The sequence below is a fragment of the Vulpes lagopus genome, chromosome 3 (assembly GCF_018345385.1).
Source record: "Vulpes lagopus strain Blue_001 chromosome 3, ASM1834538v1, whole genome shotgun sequence".
Taxonomy (NCBI): domain Eukaryota; kingdom Metazoa; phylum Chordata; class Mammalia; order Carnivora; family Canidae; genus Vulpes; species Vulpes lagopus.
The window spans coordinates 53,854,118-53,867,973 of NC_054826.1; the positions used below are offsets into that span (position 1 = coordinate 53,854,118).

Below are 13,856 nucleotides of genomic sequence, written 5' to 3' on the forward strand. Positions count from 1 at the left end.
CTCTCAGCAGATTAAGTTCCAGTGCAAGCAGCCCTGATGCTCAGTCAACTCAATGGTACTAGAGATAATCTGTGGTAGACAGAGAGGTCATGTAGGTTCTCTGCCAAGTTCAAATAGTAGAGTTGGCACGTAGACTTCTAGATTTTCTGAGGCAGGGATATGACCTCTATAATGCTGTATAAAAAGTGTAGCTCCTGGCATGATATTGGGCCCCTATACAGAGAAAACCCAACCATGGAACATCAAGGATTTAGTGACCAGAGCTACCCATCATGATCTACCAAGTCACAAGGTCAGGTGCAGCAGCAACTTACTAAATGATGGAAGGAGCAAAACTGGGAAATAAGAGAGAAGGCATCTGGAGAAGAGGCATGTTGATGGTTCTACAAGAGTCAACCCAAAGTGCCAATCTTTATGTCTTATGGTAACGCCCACCACAGAGCACTAACAGAGAAGGTGCGTTTAACTACATTCCCGACTACAGAGGAAATGCCTTGTCAGTTGACTACAGCCAGCTTTTGCTCTCGGCCACCTCAATGCTTGACCACGAGGGCCACGAATGGAGGAGCCACAGTGACAGAGAGGAAGGCTTTACACAGGCCCAACAGCCTGGGCTCCTCCTTATGAAGGTGACCTAATTACTGCCACTGACACATGTGGGTGTAGCACTGACACTCCAGAAGCGGGTCTGTCTGCCTTGCCCACAGTATACCCTATTGCGGCACCACTATCCCAGGGTTTACAGATTAGCTCGTGGGGAGTATCAATTATGGCCTCAGGACCAGGTACGGTAGTGGGGCTTTCTAGTGTTGAACAAAACACTGGGGAAAAGGGGCCAACAATACACAGCAAAACCTAAGTCAATCAAATACACACATACCAGTAACACTACAAGTTTTATAAGGATACAGTCATTCAAGGATATAAAGCAAACAAATCAGAGTGGTTTCCTACCGCAGGAGAAGATGAAAAGGAGAGTGGAGATCAAGAAGAAAGGAGATTAAATAAATCAATTGAGGGACTTTATAAAGAATAAAATAGTTTTACTGCCATAAACGGAAGACATGATTAACTCAGGTTTCTGAAACATAGTCTGAACTTATTGTCACAACATTAAATGGAAAGTTGATATTACTTCTTATGAATCAGAGGTTATCAAAATATACAACTATGAAAATATTTTTTAAAATTCACCTGTTCACAACCAGACAGGCGAATGTGTAATAGTAGTGCACATTCCACACTTCGGCAAACACTGTTGTCACTATTCTGGGATAAGAATGATAGAGGGGCTCTTTTAAATATATACATATAAATGTAATACGGTACAAGTATTAACTACTTTGAGAGCTTAACTAGATTTACTTTATTTTATTTTTTTTTAAAGATTTTATTTTATTTATTCATAGAGACAGAGAGAGAGAGAGAGAGAGAGAGAGTGAGGCAGAGACACAGGCAGAGGGAGAAGCAGGCACCACACAGAGAGCCTGATGTGGGACTCGATCCCGGGTCTCCAGGATCACGCCCTGGGCTGCAGGCGGCGCTAAACCGCTGAGCCACCTGGGCTGCCCTAGATTTACTTTAAAGAGAAAACTTGATAGCAATTCACTCATAAAGCTTTCCTCAATAATGTAACATCTTCCAGTTCCACAATGTGTAATTACAAGAGTGACTACTTAATTTTCAATATAAAATGATGGAATATTTTTTTAAAGATTATTTATTTATTTATTCATGGGGGGCGGGCAGAGACCCAGGCAGAGGGAGAAGCAGGCTCCATGCAGGGAGCCTGACATGGGACTTGATCCCGGGTCTCCAGGATCAGGCCCTGGGCTGAAGGCGGCGCTAAACCGCTTGGCCACCTGGAGCTGCCCCGATGGAATGTTTCTAAATATTATGAAGTCCTAAATCAGTCATCAATTAAAAGCTGAAAAGAACTTTAATAAAAGCATCAAGACTAGCTAGTTTCACATCGTGAGGTAACGTAGTACCTCACTATCACGTATTTCTCTAAGGACGTTGCCACACTAATGCTGGTCTGTTCGTGGGAAACCAGTGAATTCTGCTTTATGAGTTTCTTCATAGATCCCAATTCACTGAGCAGTAATTCCATTAAAACAAGATACCACCCTTCAGTAAAAGTGTCAGGATTACACCTAAAGAAATATTTTAAACATTTTTTTTTTTTTTTACCAAATAGTACATAGCATTTAAAACTACAGCAAAGGAGAAAAATAATAGACAGTACTTCTTTCTTTAAAAATTGTTCTTTTAAAAAAGGCGATACATTTTTTTTTAAAGATTTTATTTATTTGAGAGAGAGTGAGAGAGAAAGAGAGATAACAAGTCAAGTGAGGGGTAGAGGGAGAAGCAAGCAGACTCCCTTCTGAGCAAGGAGCCCAATGCAGGGCTCAATCTCAGGACACTGGGACCACGACCTGAGCCGAAGGTAGATGCTTAATCGACTGAGCCACCCACATGCCCCAAAGGCAATACTTAAAAAAAATTAATTAAATAAGAACAAAAAAGGCAATACTTTACTTTTTTCAATTTATCTCCCTTACAATAAGCTAAGGCTCGAAATATAATGTACAAAAATATTTGTTGTATGTAAACAAATGAAGAAACCAATAACACAGTAGAATAGTAATTTTAATGTTTCTTTAAACTTAAAAAACTTAGGTCTGGGGAACCTGGATGGGTTCAGTCGGTTGGGTGTCTAGTCGGTTGGGTGTCTGCCTTTGGCTCAAGTCATAGTCCCAGGGCCCTGGGATCAAGCCCCACGTCGGGCTCCCTGCTCAGTAGGAGTCTGCTTCTCCCTCTCCCTCTGTGCTCTCTCCCTCTCAAGTCAATAAATATTTTTTTTTAAAGGAAAACTTAGGTCCAAACAGATTTGAAAAATTACCTATGTTTCTTCTCAGCGCTGCCCAACATGATCTGTTTTATCCAGATACAAGGCGTGGGCATCAGCACCTCTTTCCAACAACCAGTCAGAAATCAGAAATCACTGCTTCTTCTCCCCTGACATCTATTCCACATGGTCTTCCTTTTCCATTTCCACCCCTAATACCTGGATTAAATTCTGATTACCTCATACCTCACACCTCCTAAAACCTTCTGAGCCTCCTGACCCCTCACTCCATTTCTCTAATGACATATATTCACACATCACTGCTAGAGTGATTTTCCTAAAGGAAGATTTTCTTGATGTTACACTTCCTAGCCTAAGACCTCTACCATATTTATAGAGAAATACTCGTTTTCCATCAGCCAGCTTTTCTAGAAATACCTTTTAATTCTTTACCTATTCAAATCCTAACTCATCTTTCAAAGCCCAAATCAAACAATCCCTCCCATGCTCTGTCTATACTTAGCAGTTCTACAGAACTCTGATTAGGAAGTAATGACTTACTCTTCTGGCATTTATCATTTTTATCTGGCAGTGTTAGTGATCATTACTCATATTACTTATATACAGACCTTACTGGTATGACTGTAAATAGAAGATGGGGACCATGTTCTTTATTTTCTGACACTTCCATTGTGACTTGCTGCTACGCAGTTTAACAGAGACCAAAATAAGTAATATCCTACAGAACAAAAATAAGCGCTCTCGAGTCTTAAACTAGGAAGGAACATATCCTTAGAGTCAAAGAAATCAAGGGCGCCTGGGTGGCTCAGCCAGTTAAGCACCTGACTCCTGATTTCAGCTCAGGTCATGATCTCAGGGTCATGATATCAAGCCCTGCATCAGGCTCTGCACAGGGCAGGGAGCATGCTGGAGATTGTCTTTCCCTCTCTCTCTGTCCTTACACATTCCCTCCACTGCCAGCAGTTGTGCATGTGCACGCACACACACATCCAAAAAAAGAAATATAGATCAGAAAGGACCTCAGGGGTGAACTGGCACTTGAGATTTTTTTTTTTAAGATTTTATTTATTTATTTGTGAGAGACACGGAGAGAGGCAGAGACACAGGCAGAGGTAGAAGCAGGCTCCAGGCAGGAAGCCCAACGTGGGACTCGATCCCGGGTCTCCAGGATCACGCCCTGGGCCGAAGGCAGACACTAAACTGCTGAGCCACCCAGGCTGTCCGAGATGAGTTTTTAAAAGTTGACAGGGCTTCCACAAGAAAAAGTGGAAAAAGCATATCAGGAGAAAAGAATAATAGGAGCAGAGAGCAAAGAAATACAGGCAGCTTCAAATCACTGGCTGAGGAGTACCACACATACACGGAGGGGTACAGAGGAAGAAAACTGAATGTTTGCTAACAACCAATGCTTACAGGTTTTCATAATTTCAGGTAAGTTGATCCCTACCTAAATCAAGAGCCTCATCATTTCCTGCTTGAAACAATTAACAATTAAGAGCATCCTAATTGTCGCCTGCTTTTGGTGTCCCCCTCCCCCTTCCAAACTATCATCCATATCCCTGTAGGATTAATTTTAGCAAAACAAATTATGATTCTAAAATGCCTCTGTTAAAATTTTTCGGTGGCTGCCAACTATTCACAAAATAAAGCCTGAACTCCTGACCACAGCACTGAGTCCTTCACCATCAAGGTCTCTCCCCGCCTTGTCCCTCAAAGCTGCTCATATCCTGAATTCAAACCACACAAAATGATTTCTTCTGTCTGTTGTACAATCGATATACCTCAGGCTTCCCTTGCTTACGCTGAGTTCTTCGTGTGAAATTCTCTCGCCTCCCAAATTCCACTGGGCAATCTTCTCATCTTTCGAGACTCTACTCAAATATCACGTCCTATGTGCAAATATCACGTCCTATGTATGTCCTATGTGACTGTTCCCTCCTCTCACAGCAGTGAAGCGCCCAACCGCGAGGGCCCTGCGATATTTCAGGTGAAATGTAATGGAAGGGCCTAGCCTTGGATGGGGACGGGGGGACTGGAAGAGAAAGCACGGAAACATTCACGGCACACTCCGAGGCCACCGGGTGGGACTGGATCTCTGACTAGGGCGGGAAGGAAAAGGTGAGGAACCACATCCGGCACCGAGACTCTGAGTGTGGGTAACAGAGACATCCGCTAACAGACATGGGAACCCCGGTGCGACGTGAGCGGTTGGCCATACAGGCCGAAAGCTTAGAGAGAGGGACACAAGTGAGATGTAAGGTTGAGAGATCACTATAGAGGTAACTGCTGAAATGAGATCAGGAAAAACATAAGGAAGAAACAGAAAAATTTCAAAGATAAAACCTCGTGGAGGTCGTTACTTAAGAGTAGGAGGAGAAGAAAAATTATGAAGGAGTGATTAAAGAAGTAGAGCTAGAAGAACACAGGGTCATAGAAACCAAGAGAATTGCAAAAAAGGGAAAATAGCAACTACTACAGATCAAAAAGTATGAAACCTAATAAAAGGCAATTAAAAAGTTGTGTTTTTCAAAAGAGCAAAGACACCAGTGGGGCAGAGTGAGAAAAAAGAATGAGCACGCTATGGAAGCAGCAGCCAACTGCTGCAAAGCCAACTACCCTACGAGGAAAGAGTACAGACTACTTCATAGTATATGTCCTATTTATTTTTCTAAAATATAGATCCTAAAGAATTCAAACCTTTTACCTGATAATATGAGTCTGTAAATGGATCAAAATTAATGCACTTGACATCCCCTTTCTTAGAACGGCTTCTTTTCCCCTATCCTTGGTGTTACGACAGTTCCTAATTTTAAAACAAATTCTATCTCCAAAAACCTATTATTTTAAGACAAAATTTTTATTCTGAATTCTATAATGTGTGAAAGTTTCAAAATAATATAAGCATCCATAATCTTCCATTCTGAACTCTGGTTGTCTTTAGGGGGGATAAATACATCCTTATATATCATCTAATGCTTATTTTCTATAATTAGAGTGAAGAAAGTGATATCAGTAATAAATGAGTACTTTTTATTTTTGAAGACATTAAACATGAATAAGAAGGGGAAAATGTATTAGAACTACTTATGAACTCATAAAGGGTGTTTAAAGAAACTAAAGAGACTAAAATAAAGTTGCAGCAGTAATACATACACATGGACTATTTTCAATTCCTTCCTTCTTTCCTTCCAAGTTAGTTAATATACGGGATAGTATTGGTTTCAGGAGAATTCAGTGATTCATCACTACACACAACACCGCGTGCTTATCCCAGGATGCACTCTCCTTAATGCCCATCACCCAATTCAATTTAGCTCATTCCCCCACCCACCTTCCATGACTATTTTCAAATAGTTGATATGAAAATGTTCATATTATTCTAATTATTTTCTTAAGTCTTTTCCTTACCTCAGAGATGTGGCTAGATAAAACTGTACTTCCAATTTTCTCCAAACAGCTTTGACCTATGCTTCCATCTCATGAATTCCAAGACAGTATTAAACTGATGCATATTTTCATAAATCTGTTAAAAAAAAAAGAGAGAGAGCTTACTTAGACCAAAAGAAACACACAAAAGCAATACTAAAAATCTGTCATGTGTAAAATTATATATTTTCACATAAAGTCAATGAAATTCTAAAGTATTTTAACCTATCACTTTATCATTTTCCCAACCTCTGCCCAAAGATGTTTCCTATTTTGTATATTTTCAACTTCACAAAGGTAACAATAGTTCTGTGGAAGAAACTTCTTGCATGCAAAATTTCTGTATTAGCTTAGATTTCTGAAGGAAAAAAAAAATCACATCTTAAAACGAAAAAACAGGAACAGTTAGAAGCAGCACTAAAATCCACAATTCTACAGTATTGAAATTTCTACTTAGGCCAAAAATATATTTGGCCACCCAGCTAATACCCCTATTTTTCACTTTCTATCACAAAATCTCAGTAGGTAGTTCTAATTTCAGTCAATCTTCTACCTACAATATTAAAGAACTGGAGGGGTCAGGAATCAATGGCACTGCTTGGTCTAAGCCCAGGGGATAGGTTACAACTATGTTTCCACTGACATTTAGTTCCCTTGCTGCGTTAAGACACAAAGTTGATAAATCTAAAAGTGGGAAACAATGAAAAATTCTGATTTATTTAAAAAGCATGTTGCTTCCTTAGAGATCTTAAAAATAATTTCTATGAACATATCTTTTAAATGAAACTTCAAATAGCAAAGTATTGTTTCATATTTTAAAAGGAAAAATTTTAAGCTGTATGAACACTACCTATGTCCCATGGCAAGGTCAAAATGCCTTTGTCTTCAAGTCCATTTAGAGGTATCGTTTGTGTCACAGTGAGGTTTAGTAGTCTTGGCAATAATGACTGAATTCATGTAAACTGGGGCAACCTGAAACGGTCTAGCATATCAGATAGCAGCCTTTCTTAAAGACAAGAGTCTCCACTCAGCAGACGGGCTGCCATAGGACCATGCTAAATCTTTCATGGTCCAACTAAAGACAGACTGACCCTGAAAGCAATTAGTAATGCTTTGTCTGCATTTAGGAGCCTTAAACAGTCTTCTCAATGCACTGGTTACCCACAACTTAACTGGTCCCTAATATTTTTCAGGGTATTCACAGGACAATAAAACTCTTAGACTATCACTCAGAGAAATGAAGGCAGGAATGGAAGAGATACGGTGTTTAGGAATTTTTTTTTTCCTGAGAGGTTCATAGTCTTAAATAATTTCCCTTACGTAATCAAAAAATAAATGCATTATGTTTTCATTTTAGAAATGACAAATATCTACCTCCAAAGCCACTCTTTGTCAACAACTCCATTCTTCCCTAGTGGCGTAGGTGGAAGCAAAGAGGGAAGGCAATCACTGTATTACACAAAGCTAGAGATTAACCCATTCTCATAAGGGTTAAAACAATCCATCAAAATGACTATGTTTAAAAATATACGGCCTGATTCTAATTCTACCAGATATTTCCAGTGGATCAAATAAAATTAACATATAAAGCATTTACTAACCATTGCTTATCATAGCACTGCTTATTACAAAACTGTTTCCGGGCAGCCTGGGTGGCTCAGCGGTTTAGCGCTGTCTTCAGCTCAGGGTGTGATCCTGGAGACCAGGGATCGAGTCCCACATCAGGCTCCCTGCATGGAGCCTGCTTCTCCCTCTGCCTGTGTCTCTGCCTCTGTCTCTCTCTGTGCCTCTCATGAATAAATAAATAAAATCTTAAAAAAAAAAAAAAAAACCTGTTTCCTTGGTGTGAAAAAAAAAAAGCTTCAGGCTAAATCTAAAGTTAATAAAAAGAAATATGAATAATCAAAAGAATCTTCAAGTATGCCATCTTCAAAGTCTGAGACCCTGAATTGTCTATTCTCCATCCATCCTCTCACATGCACAAATAAATGACAAAATATAAATCGTCTAAAAATTGAATTTAAGACCAGCTAAGGAAAACCAAGTAAACATGACCTCATACTAAAAGATAAATTAAAAAAAAAAAATCAAAGGACAAGATGTGCTTCACCATACAGGTCTGCACATCACTTTTTTCAAACTAGAAATTGTGCAAATAAAGTAAAGCTTTCCTTAACCTTTGCAATACAGTGCTACAGTCCTAAAAGAAGAGATGCATAAATATGTGCATGTATATAAAAAGGATTTTACATGGGCAAAATGCCCCCAACAGCTTTAATCTTTTGACTTACAAGGTAACTGACCGCAGGCTTTTAGCACTAAGAACTTGTGTTTAACAACTAGAAAGATCTAGTCAAAACTGAACACTAAACAAGTATAATAATGTTTTCGTCAAAGATTTTGTGTCTGAAACTTTCAAGCCTCTTAGTTCTAGAAAACACATTAAGAAAAAGGTAATCCGGGGATCCCTGGGTGGCGCAGCGGTTTGGCGCCTTCCTTTGGCCCAGGGCGCGATCCTGGAGACCCGGGATCGAATCCCACATCAGGCTCCCGGCGCATGGAGCCTGCTTCTCCCTCTGCCTGTGTCTCTGCCTCTCTCTCTTTCTCTCTGTATGACTATCATAAATAAATAAAATTAAAAAAAAAAAAAAGAAAAAGGTAATCCTTTTAAAAACATATCAGGTCTTCTTAACGACAGAATAAGTGAAAAATTAAACATTTCTAGATATTTTCTTTCTAACATTTTATAATTCAGCAAACATTAGAATTTCCTCAAAGTTCATAAACTTTGTAAACAAATATGCAAAGTGTACTTTGATCCCACATCATCTATACAGAATACGTTTATTTACCATAAAAATGTACATCTCTCTCTTGGCTCTCAAAATCATTAAAGTCCTTAAACTTTAAACCGTCGGAGTACTTAAAACACCATTAACCATACAGAACCCATCAGTGACAAACATCAACTGTGGATATTATAGTCATCTCTGGCTCTGGTGGTATTAGGATACCACCCATTCACTCCTTTATTAGTAAGATTTGCCTCATAGAAAAGAACAGCATACATACTCTTTTGATAAATATAGTCAGTCTAAAACATTAAGATTACTTTTGAGTTTGTACAAGGTGTCAAAAATAGTCATTTCCTAGTATTCACAAATTCAGCAATACTGACTGTATACTTTTCCTTTTCACCACTCCAAATACTCTCCTCTTCCTTTCTCCTCTCTAAGCACCCATAGAAAGTACATTGTACAAATACTACTGTTAACACTATTGCTGCATCCATATAACCTTTTTTTTTTCATATAACCTTTTTTAAAAATCAGAACCATACTACAAAATATTTGACACAACATCCCAGCTGGGCTCTTAAACTAAAGGCATTATTACTGTTAAAAATTTTTGTAAATTAACTGGGAAATTCAAACATTATACTTCAGAAAAATATAATACAGTTTTTCCCATACATAATTCAAATGAACAGTCTATTTTGGTTTATCATGCCCTTCTATAATAAAGCAGGCAACCACATAACACAGAAAGGGAAAGTCAACTTATGGATGGGTTGTATTCTAAAAGATCACTTATAAATTGAATGTAAGCTTGAAACTGAAACTTGCAATGCTTTTCTTATAAAACCGAAGCTATAAACATTAGTATTAAACCTGTGATACAAACGGACTACAGTATACAATTCGATCATAGCACTCCTCTTTTTTTTTTTTTAGCACTCCTCTGCTTAAGCATATTTCCATACTAAACTCTAAGCTTTTATTCACTGTTATAATTCTAGAATCTACTAGCACAACTGATGACACAGAGAAGGATTTCAACAAATATTAGCTGATCTGAAGTATTGAAGCAACAACTTGATATGAAACTGGCTTGTCTAGAAAACCTTACCTATCTTAATTGTATCAGACAACCAAAAGACAAGGAGAAAAAACTTCTTCCAAAAGAGATATGTGAAAAAGATTAATACCAGGGTGAGAAATCTCTAATTTAAGCCAATTGTGGCCATTTCCATTCTCCTTGCCAATGAGATGGTTCAGTTATAAGCATCTGATGCAATTCCAGGCAGTACGACCAGAGACTAAGTTTGCTGGGGAGTTTCTGGGAAAGGTTTTCTCTGGCTGATGAAAATAAGATATGTAGGTTGGAAACGCCCCCGCTCCCACCCCCAAGCCTTTGTGTCCAGGCAACTCTGGGTTTGACTTTGTCAAGTGGAATAATGGCGGCCGACTTACTTAGGACCATGAGGAAGGTGACAGCCTAAGAGGACAATCTAACAGATACAGAACAGCTCATTAAAAAACAGTAAGAATCTGGGTCTTTAGTGTTATTGTTTGGCTTGAATAAATCCTAAAACCGTTTTATTATGTTGGATCTTTTTATTATATTAAATCTTTTTATTGTTTAATTTTCAAATACCAAAAGCAACCCAGCAAATACCATGATTCAGAAACCAATACATCATTTACTTCCATGAATTCAACTGTTACTTACACAATGATAACTCAGCTAAATTTACCTCTCAATCCAGATCCTTCTTTTGAATTAGATATGTATTTCCTAAGTACTAAATATTAAATAGCTACTCCAGTGGCACATCGAGAAAACAGGATTAATATAAAAGCCTTCATCTACCAGCACAAAAACTGTTCATGCACCATATTCACTTTCCTGGCTAATGGCAGTACCAGCCATGCAAATGTTAAAATTGGAAATCTGGGGAGCACGTCTTATCTTCCTCTGCTTCACCTATCATATTTAGGTAGTTACTAAATGCTGCCCATCCTAAGTCTGATACATCTCTAAAATTTCTCTCCTTTATATTTATACATATCTAGTGCAGGCTCTCCTCTTTCATTGCAACCTACCTCCTTTCTTACCTCGTTCACTGGACGTGTGTTTCTAAAATACAACTGTGCTTCTTGAAAAGATTATAAACATAACTCATTAAGAAAATAAAAATTTTAAACTATATTGAGTTTAAAACTATTTAAAGCTATACTCACCAGGGCAGCCCGGGTGGCTCAGTGGTTTAGCACCACCTTCAGCCCAGGGCCTGATCCTGGAGACCTGGGATCAAGTCCCACATTGGGCTCCCTGTGTGGAGCCTGCTTCTCCCTCTGCCTGTGTCTCTGCCTCTCTCTCTCTCTCTCTCTCTGGGTCTCTCATGAATAAATAAATAAAATCTTAAAAAAAAACAAAACAAAACTATACTCACCAGAATGGCCATAATTAAAAAGACAGACAATACAAGAGCTGGTAAGGACACAGAGAAACTGGAATTCTCACACATTGCCCTAAAATGATGCACCCATTTTGAAGAACAATTTGGCAATTTAAGTTAAATGTAAACATAAATGCACTATATGATCCCAAATTCCCTTTATAGGAACATACCCAAGAGAAATGAAAATGTGTCTATACAAAGACTTCTACACAAATGTTCTCAGCAGCATTATTCATGACAGCCAAAACTGAAAACAATCCAAAGGTCCATCAACTGGTGAACAGATAAACAAAGTGTGGCATAATCATACAATGGAAAACTATCAGGTAATAAGAAGAAACAAAATATTGGTACATGTTACAACATGAATGCACCTCAAAAACATACTAAATAAAGAAAGCTAGATGCAAAATACTAGATACTGGATGATTCCATGCATATTAAAAGTTAATAAAAGGCAAATTTAGACAATCAGAAAGCAAAGCAGTAGTAGCCCAAAGCAAGGAGTAGAACTGTGAAATCTGGGGCAGTGATGAAAATATTCTATTTTTTTTTAAGATTTTATTTATTTATTCATGAGAGAGAGAGAAAGGCATAAGCAGAGGGAGAGAAGTAGGCTCCCTGTGGAGCAAGGACTGGGATGCAGAATTCAATCCCAGGTCTCCAGGATCATGACCTGAGCCAAAGGCAGCCACTTAACCAACTGAGCCACATAGGTGTCCCAATGAAAATGTTCTAAAATATTTATAGCGCAACTCTAAAATTTTACTACTAATAAAAAAACACAAGTGTATTTTTTCAATAATTTCCAACTGTGTGTAAAATGAATTCCAAATTCTTTAGGAGGCCATCCACAGATTGCTATAATCTGCTTTCCACCTATTTAACCTCCTTTATCTTCTGCTACAATCTCAATCTCTGCCAAAAGCCTCCTGCTGGCCATATTAGACTATTTGCTATTTCCTAAATATGCCCACTTATTTTATGCCTCTACCTTTCTTCAAGCTCGATATTCTAATCAAAATGTATCTTCATCTTTTAGCCAAGTGAACTTCCATTTGTCCTCACAATGATCCATCTCAAATATCTCTTCTGTTGACTCCTCTTGTAGCGCTCAGCACATTGAGTTATGATGATCTATTTATAGATATATCTTACTTATTAAGATAACCCCTGTGTACAGCAATTGCATTTTACTAACGCTTGTTGTCACCGGTGTTTTGAGCACAGTCCACTGACCAGCACATAGGAGGTAATCTATATATTTTTGAATAAATGACTGACTGGTGAAGAGTGACAGGGAAAAAAAAAAAATTCCCAAAACAGGTAAAATGAGCTCTGCACCACAGAGACATTTGTGTAAGTATGGTTGCAGTTGATGTTATATAAGAAAGAAAAACAGGCAGGGGGCGGGGGTGAATGGGTGACGGGCACTGAGGGGGGCACTTGATGGGATGAGCACTGGGTGTTATTCTGTATGTTGGCAAATTGAACACCAATAAAAAATAAATTTATTATTTAAAAAAAATAAAAAATTAAAAAAGAAAGAAAAACAGGGCAGCCCAAGTGGTTCAGCGGTTTAGCGCTGCCTTCAGCCCAGGGCGTGATCCTGGAGACCCGGGATCGAGTCTCACATGGGGGTTCCTGCATGGGGCCTGCTTCTCCCTCTGCCTGTGTCTTTGCCTCTCTCTCTCTGTGTGTCTCTCATGAATAAATAAATAAAATCTTAAAAAAAAAAAGAAAGAAAAACAAAAGGTCATCCAATCTCATCTAAATATTTATCAGTGTGGGGTGTGCTAAATAGCCACAATAAACAATATATAGTCATTAAAAAAAATGAGATACATCTGTCCTATCTGAACTGATATGGAAAGATATTCCAAATATCCTTAAGTTTTAAAAACTATAAAATAAGTCACCCCTTCATTATTAAAAAGAGAACTATACACACAAAGAAGAATGTGTGTGTGTGTAAGTGCATACATACACATGCAACACGTGTGGCAAAGGTGATGAAAAGGTACACACCAACTCATCTGAGCATAGGCAAAAAAGTAGAAACAACCTAAATGTCTATCAACTGATGAATGGATGTGTATCCAAGGTGGTATATCCATCCAACGGAGTATTAATCATCCATAAAAAGAACCAATTCCAATATAAGAGAGATGAACACTGAAAATATTACACTAAATGAAAGAAGCCAGAACAAAAGGCCACATATTATATAATTCCATTTATACAAAATACCCAAAATATGCAATTCCACAGAGATAGAAAATATATGTGCTGCCAAACTAAGCACTCAGAGAC

The 13,856-nt window shown here is 38.3% G+C and overlaps 1 protein-coding gene across 1 annotated transcript in view; it reads right to left on the reverse strand.

Annotated features, from left to right (window-relative positions):
• The window catches only part of BMPR1A (bone morphogenetic protein receptor type 1A), a 140,741-nt gene that overhangs the window by 58,112 nt on the left and 68,773 nt on the right, over nucleotides 1–13,856 (reverse strand). The window contains exon 2 of the mRNA XM_041747176.1: nucleotides 6,281–6,395. The gene's annotated coding sequence lies outside the window, so the exon portion shown is untranslated. The remainder of the gene's footprint in view (nucleotides 1–6,280; nucleotides 6,396–13,856) is intronic.